Source organism: Arachis duranensis, chromosome 1 (assembly GCF_000817695.3).
Source record: "Arachis duranensis cultivar V14167 chromosome 1, aradu.V14167.gnm2.J7QH, whole genome shotgun sequence".
NCBI classification, from domain to species: Eukaryota; Viridiplantae; Streptophyta; class Magnoliopsida; order Fabales; family Fabaceae; genus Arachis; species Arachis duranensis.
This window is the reverse complement of record NC_029772.3, coordinates 90,572,069-90,579,955: the sequence shown is the minus strand read 5'-3', so window position 1 is coordinate 90,579,955 and position 7,887 is coordinate 90,572,069.

Sequence of the window (7,887 nt, the reverse complement as noted above, 5' to 3'; positions counted from 1 at the left end):
CTTGGGACATTGGGTGAATAAAAGGGTAGTTTTGTATTTTTATTGAAAATGTTGGGAATTGGGTACATGCTCATGTATTGATCAAATGTATAGACCTTATGTATTGATGCTCTTATAGAAAGAAAAAAAATGAGAAAAACAAAAGAAAAAGAAAAGAAAAATAATATGGAAAAGAAAAAAATAGAAAAAGAAAGAAAAAGAAGAAAAAGAAAGTAATAAAAAGGGGACAAAATGCCCCAAAGCAAGGTCCAATAAAACTCAATGCATATGTGTTGTGAAATGAAAAGAAATTGCATGAGTATGTGAAAAAGTAAGGAATGGGTAGTTAGGTTAGAACTTAATTGTATAGGATGTCATAGGCTAGGTGGGAAGTTTAAGCTTATCAAAGATTCAAATTCCAAGCTCACTTAACCAAATATGCATCCAACCTTAACCCTAGCCCCATTACAACCTATGAAAAGACCTCATGATATATGTATGCATGCATGAAATATTTGTTGATTGTTAGAAGAAAAACAAATCTTAGAAAGCATGATTAGGAGAGAATTGAGTGAATCAACCCCTAAACACTTGAGCGAATAGAGTGCAAACACTACCGGTGAGGGTTTGATGCTCAATTACATGTTTCCACCTATGATCATCTCTTCTCATGCAAGTTTGTAAAAATATTTAATAACTCAATTCAATTGTGGATTAGACTTGTTAGTCCTTAGCCCTTGAGCATATATGCTTCTTGGGAATTAATTTATTTTGACCAAGCAATTGCATTCATTTAGATAGTTGCATATAGTTAGATTGCATTTAGCTAGTTTCCATTGAATAAATGACATGCCCTTTACTTCATTCTTGGTTTAAGCATGGGGACATGCTTGGTTTAAGTGTGGGGAGGTTGACAAACCCCATTTGTACGGTTTATCTTGTATTGATTTTAGGGAATTTTATGACCTTTTACCCACATTTATTCAATGAAATAGCATAGTTTTGTGATTGTCTCCTAATTTGTGCTTAGATGTGGAAACATGCTTTCTAGACCTTAAATTAGCTAAATTCAATTCACCTTTGATTCCACTAGATGCCTTGATATGTTTGCTAGTGATTTCAGATTGAAAAGGCTAGGAATGGATCAAAGGAGTGAAGAGGAAAGTATGCAAAGTGGAGAAATCATGAAAAGTCAAAGAAGTTGAACTTGCCCATGGACGCGCGCGCGCACTTGGCGCTCGCGCGCACCTGCGAATCACCCCATGGACGCGTACGCGTGCTGTGCGCGTACGCGTCGGTGCCGTTTTATGATTTTTTTAATGAAAACGTGGCCAACGAATTCTGAAGGGTTGTGGGGCCCAATTGCAACCAACTTTGGCGCCAAAGATGCTATTTAAAGCCAAGGATTGAAGAGCAAAGGAGGGAGATCACACATTAGTTCATTTTCACACATTAGGATTAGTTTAGAAGTAGTTTTTAGAGAGAGAAGCTCTCACTTCTCTCTAGAATTAGGATTAGGATTAGGATTAGTTCTTAGATCTAGGTTTTAATCATTGCCTTCTTCTACTTCTACATTTCAATTCCTTGTTGTTAGATTCATTCTTCTTCCATTCCTTTGTTGTAATTTCCTTTATGTTGTTCTTACATTTTGTTGTGGATCTAGTATTGATTCTTCTACATTCTTCCAATTCAATAAGAGGTAATCCATAATAATTGTTCTTCTTTGCTTTTTTATTGTTGATCTCTTGTTTTTGTAGTTATAGATTCCTTTAATTCTTGCATTTAATAATGTTTACTTCTATTGCACTCTATGTGTTTGTTGAAATGTCTCTTTTAGTTTTAGTGTAGATTTTGTTCCTCTTGGCCTAGGTAGAGTAATTAGTAACTCTTGAGTTATCTAATTCCTTTGTTGATTGATAATTGGAGAGATTGCTAATTGATTTGAATGCCTCTAAAGCTAGTCTTTCCTTTAGGAGTTGATTAGGATTTGAGGAATCAAATTGATTCATCCACTTGACTTTCCTCCATGGTTAGAGGTTAACTAAGTGGTAGCAATGAACAATTCTCATCACAATTGAGAAGGATAACTAGGATAGGACTTCTAGTTCTCATATCTTGCCAAGGAGCAAAGGTCCAATAGCGAACAACTTAGGCACAACCACGGTTGCCTACACTCTAACTGAAGGCCAGTTAAACAATAGGCCTCCCTTCTTCAACGGGAAGAACTATGCCTATTGGAAAGAGAGGATGAGGATCTTCATCCAATCTATTGACTACAACATATGGAAGATTGTTGTGAGCGGTTCCAAGATCCCAACAAAAACAAGTGCTGATGGAGTGGTGACTCCAAAAGAAGAAGCTGAATGGAATGAAGATGATAAGAAGAAGATAGAGCTGAATGCTAAAGCAATCAACCTTCTTCACTGTGCTATCAGCTTTGAAGAGTACCGGAAGTTGTCTAGATGCAAGACAGCCAAAGAAATCTGGAAAAAACTCTAGGTTACACACGAAGGCACTAAACAGGTCAAAGAAACGAGGATTGATATGCTGTGAAAAGAGTACAAGATGTTTAATATGAAGGATGGAGAAAGTATTGATGAAGTGTTTGAGAGATTCTCAATCATAATCAACAACCTTGATGCTATGGGTACAAATTACTCAGAACAAACCCTAGTGAGAAAACTTCTTAGAAGCCTCACAAAAGAATGGGAAACCACTGCCACTGTCCGTGCCGAGAGCAACAACCTAAGCCTAATAACCTATGATGAGCTGAGAGGAAAACTCCTTGCCTATGAAGCCACACACACAAACACAGACTCAAAGAGAAAGGGAATAGCCCTTAAGTCACAAATAGAACCGAAAGAGAGTGAGTTAAGTGATGGTATTTCAGATGACGAGCTTTTGTTTTTTGCTAGGAGATTTAGAAGGATGTTGAAGAGCAAAGGCAAATACAAGGGCTCAAGTTCAAAGGAGCACAAGATAGACTTGAGTAAGGTGACATGTCATCATTGCAAGGAGGCTGGACACTTCAAGTCAAACTGTCCAAAGCTCAAAAAGGAGGACAAAGGAAAGAAGGAAAGGAAGAGAGTACTCATGGCAGCTTGGGAGAATCTTGAGAATGACTCAAATGAAGAAGAAGAATCTGAAGGAGATGACAAGGACTGTTTCATGGCTGGAAACAACAATCTCGATGAGGTAAACTATTATGATTTGACCATTGAGGACTTGCATGCTATTATTGATGATCTTACCTCAAACACCTCAAAACTGCTTGACAAATACAATAAATGCAGATCTGAAAGAGATGTGTTAAGAGCTGAAGATGAGTTTTTAAAAGAAAAAGTGAAGGAAACTGAATGTGCTTTAGACATCATTGAAGAAAACAGATTTCTAAAATCTGAACTTGAAAAATTAAAAGGAAAGCACATTGTGGATCCCTCACATGAGTTAATTGCTGAAAATGAAAGATTAAATGACAAAATTAAATGGCTGAATGGTGACTTAGCAAAATTTGCTCAAGGTTCTAGTAACTAGGACAAATTACTTGCAAGTCAAAGACCGTTGTTTGAAAAATCTGGTTTAGGCTACATAGCCAAGGAAGATGCTATTTCCAACACCTCCTCTATGAAATTTGTGGCCTCTTCATCAAATACTAAATCCATACCAAACAAATCAGGTATCGGATATGTTTCAACTTGTGAAGAAAATTCTGATGAAGAATACACAAATGAAGCGGAAATTTCACCAAAAACTGGTCCAAGTTCAAACCGGCCAGGTTTGGGATATATTTCGAAAAATGAGGCTGCTTTTAAGAAACCAATTTTCTATAACAAAACCTCATTTTCGAAAAATCAAAAGAGTTCAAAAAATTCTGGTGAAAACAGTTTTGTAAAGAGGAACAATTATAACAAAAATTGATTTGTTAAAGGAAATGTGTCTCCCCAAAAAACCAAAAAATTTCAACCTTTTAATCACTTCAAGCAATTTAACTCACCTAAGTTTCAGCGACACACGCCAGAAAATCATTGTGTTAATTACAAAAAATTTGGTCACTCATATGCACAATGCTTCATCGAAAAGAAAGTTGTAGGAAACAAGGTCTACAATGTTGTTTGTGATTTCAATGCACTTGGGCAACCAAGATGGATTAACTTCAAAGGATCCAAATTAATTTGGATACCTAAGGCTACCTGAAACTCATCATGCAGATTTGCCTAGCATCCAAGAACAAAAAGGACATGTGGTACATGGATAGTGGATGTTCAAAGCACATGACTGGAAGGTCAACCTACTTCATCAAACTAAATAAGTATGACGGAGGTTTTGTGACCTTTGGAGATGATGGCAAAGGTAAAATCATTGCAGTTGGAAAAGTAGGTAATGAGCAATCTACTTTCATTGATGATGTGCTTCTGGTTTGTGGTTTAAAGCACAATCTTTTGAGTATTAGCCAACTGTGTGATTTAGGATACTTAATTGTTTTCAAAAGACTTGAATGCTGTGTTATTAATGAAAAAACAAATGAAGTGATGTTTGTTGCCAAGCGTTTCAATAATATGTATGGACTTACTCTTGATGAACTAAAAGATCAAAATGTAGCTTGTCTTCACTCAAAAGAATCTGAAAAGTGGTTATGACACAAGAGATTGGGCCATGCAAGTATGTTTCAAATAAACAAACTTGTAAAGAAAGAATTAGTAAAAGTCTTCCTTTGATAAAGTTTGACAAAGACATCACTTGTGATGCTTGCCAAATGGGAAAACAAACAAAAAGTTCTTTTAAACCAAAGGAAGACATCTCTACTAAAAGACCACTTGAGTTGCTACACATTGATTTATTTGGTCCAACAAGAACTCAAAGCCTAGGTGGTAAACATTATGGTTTAGTAATTGTGGATGACTACACTAGGTTTGGAACTTCTCTTGTCCAAGCACACCACAACAAAATGGTGTTGCGAAAAGAAGAAATAAAAGCATTCAAGAAATGACAAGTGCTATGCTTTGTGAGAGCAATGTTCCAAAATTCCTTTGGGCTAAAGCGGTTAACACAGCTTACCACATTTTGGATAGAACAATCATAAGGAAATTTTTGAAAAAAACCCCTTATGAACTTTGGAAAGGCTACCCACCAAACTTAGATTACTTGCACATCTTTGGATGCAAATGTTTTGTTCTAAATAACAAAGAAAATTTGGGAAAATTTGATCCAAAGGCTTATGAGTGCTTATTTGTAGGATATTCCACAACTAGTAAAGCATACAGGGTTTATCATCAAGATGTTAGAATTATTGAAGAGTCCATACATGTTACATTCTGTGATACTAACTTGGTGCAAAGCATTTTAGAAGATGGTGATGCAGGAAATTAAGCTCAAAAGGAGGATGAAACTGCTCAGTATCATGGAAAAGAAAATTCTGGACAAGCTGAACCAGAAACTGCAACTGCTAAAAATCCAACAAGAGACAATTCCATTTTGTCTCATGAATCTAAAGGAAATCCTAAAATTAGTAGTTCCCTGAATCCCTTGGTGACTGAATCTGCCTCTAAGTCTACCAAACCTCATGAATGGAGATTCTTGAAGAATTATCCTGAGGAATTTGTCATTGGGGACGTCTCTCATGGAGTGCAAACTAGGTCTTCCACTAGAAAGGCAAATGAAAGTTCAAACATTGCCCTTCTTTCACAAACAGAGCCTCAAAACGTCAAGGAAGCACTTAATGATCCCTCTTGGGTTAAAGCTATGGAGGATGAGCTTCTTGAGTTTGAAAAGAACCAAGTGTGGACTTTGGTTCCAAGACCAAGTGAAAAGAAAGTGACCGGCACCAAGTGGATATTTCGGAACAAGTTAGGAGAAGATGGTAGCATTGCAAGAAACAAGGCAAGACTAGTGGCACAAGGATATGACCAAGAAGAAGGAATCGACTTTGATGAATCTTTTGCCCCTGTTGCCCGAATGGAAGCCATAAGACTTCTCTTAGCCTATGCTGCATTTTGTGGTTTTAAACTATACCAAATGGATGTGAAATGTGCTTTTTTAAATGGTGTGATAGATAGAGAGGTATATGTGGAGCAGCCCCCTGGTTTTGAAAATAAAGAGCTTTCTAATCATGTTTTTAAATTGTCTAAAGCTCTCTATGGTTTAAGACAAGCTCCTAGAGCTTGGTATGAGAGACTTAGCTCTTTTCTTTCGAAAAATGGTTTTCAAAGAGGTACCACTGATACAACTCTATTTATCAAGAACTCTAATGATTCTTTTATTTTAGTCCAAATATATGTTGATGACATTATTTTTGGATCAGCAAATGAATCCCTTTGTACTGATTTTGGAAAGCTCATGACAAGCGAATTTGACATGAGTATGATGGGTGAACTTAATTTTTTCCTTCGGCTGCAAATTAAACAAACTGAAAATGGTATTTTCATTCATCAAGAAAAGTATGCCAAGGAATTAGTTAAGAAATTTGGTATGGAAAATGCCAAACCTATGGGAACTCCCATGCACTCGAATTCTAAATTAGATAAGGGAGAAAATGAGAAAGATGTTGATGAGACTAGGTATAGAGGAATGATTGGTTCTCTTATGTACTTAACCTCCTCTAGACCAGATATTGTGCAAAGTGTTGGATTGTGTTCTAGGTTCCAATCCAAACCTAAGGAGTCACATCTTTCTGCAGTTAAAAGGATCATTAGATATATTCATGGCACATCCAACTTTGGTCTTTGGTATCCTAAGATTGATGATTTTTCTGTAGTTGGTTATTGTGATGCAGACTTTGCTGGTGACAGAGTTGATAGAAGGAGCACTTCTGGTTTATGTTGCTTCCTTGGAAAGTCCTTAAATGTTTGGTCAAGTAAGAAGCAACCAACAGTGGCCTTATCCACTGCAGAAGCTGAGTATATAGCTGCTTCTTCTTGTTGTTCTCAACTTTTATGGTTAAAAACACAGCTTGCTGATTACAAAATAAATGCTGAAAATATTCCCTTAATGTGTGATAATATGAGTGCCATCAATATTTCTAAAAATCCAGTTTTGCACTCTAGGACTAAGCATATTGAAGTGAAATTTCACTCAATAAGAGAACATGTCCAAAAGGGGGATATTTGCATTCAATTTGCTAAATCAGAAGAGCAATTAGCAGATATTTTTACTAAACCATTAGCTGAGGATAGATTCTGCATGCTTAGGACTTGTCTAGGAATTTTGAGTTATAATTCTTTATTTGAAAAGTGCTGATGTGTTTGCTGGAGAATTTTGTCTCATAAACAGGTATGAGACAATTCTGGACAGATGATGAATGTTTCCTTCAAGTCAGCGTGTTCTGGACTTATTGCAAATGAAAAATCAATCTGGGCCAACCTTAATTCAGATCTGGGTAGTCCTATGTGTTTTATTAATTCAAACCACATCTGGGCCCAATGTGAATGTTACATTCTTACTTGTGTGTTTAAGTTTTCATTAAAAAAAAAATTTTTTGGCCGGAAAGTTTTTTTTTTTTGGCAACCTTAATTTTTTGACTTTGGTCCAAAAGGAGTTTCAATTTAATGCTGATTGTCTTTCAAATTTTAAAAATTAATTTTTGAAAATCAAATAAAATCCTTTCCTTTATGATGTCATGTCTTGTCAAGTCTTTTCAAATGGTGATGCAGTTGCATGGTTTTGGAAAATTGCTTTTGGGTACGGTTACCAACACTCCCTCTCTTCCCTCCATAACTTCTCCACACACTCTTCGGTTTCTTCCCACTCACTTTATCTTCAATCCTTCGGTTTCTTTCCTCTCATACCACTATCTCTCTTTCATCAAAGGCATCATTTTAACCAAAATGAGGAAGAAAGTCATTACAAAAAGGGCTCCTTGTGAGAAAATTTACAAACCACCCTCAAAGCCTTCCACTCGCTCTCAAGACCGAA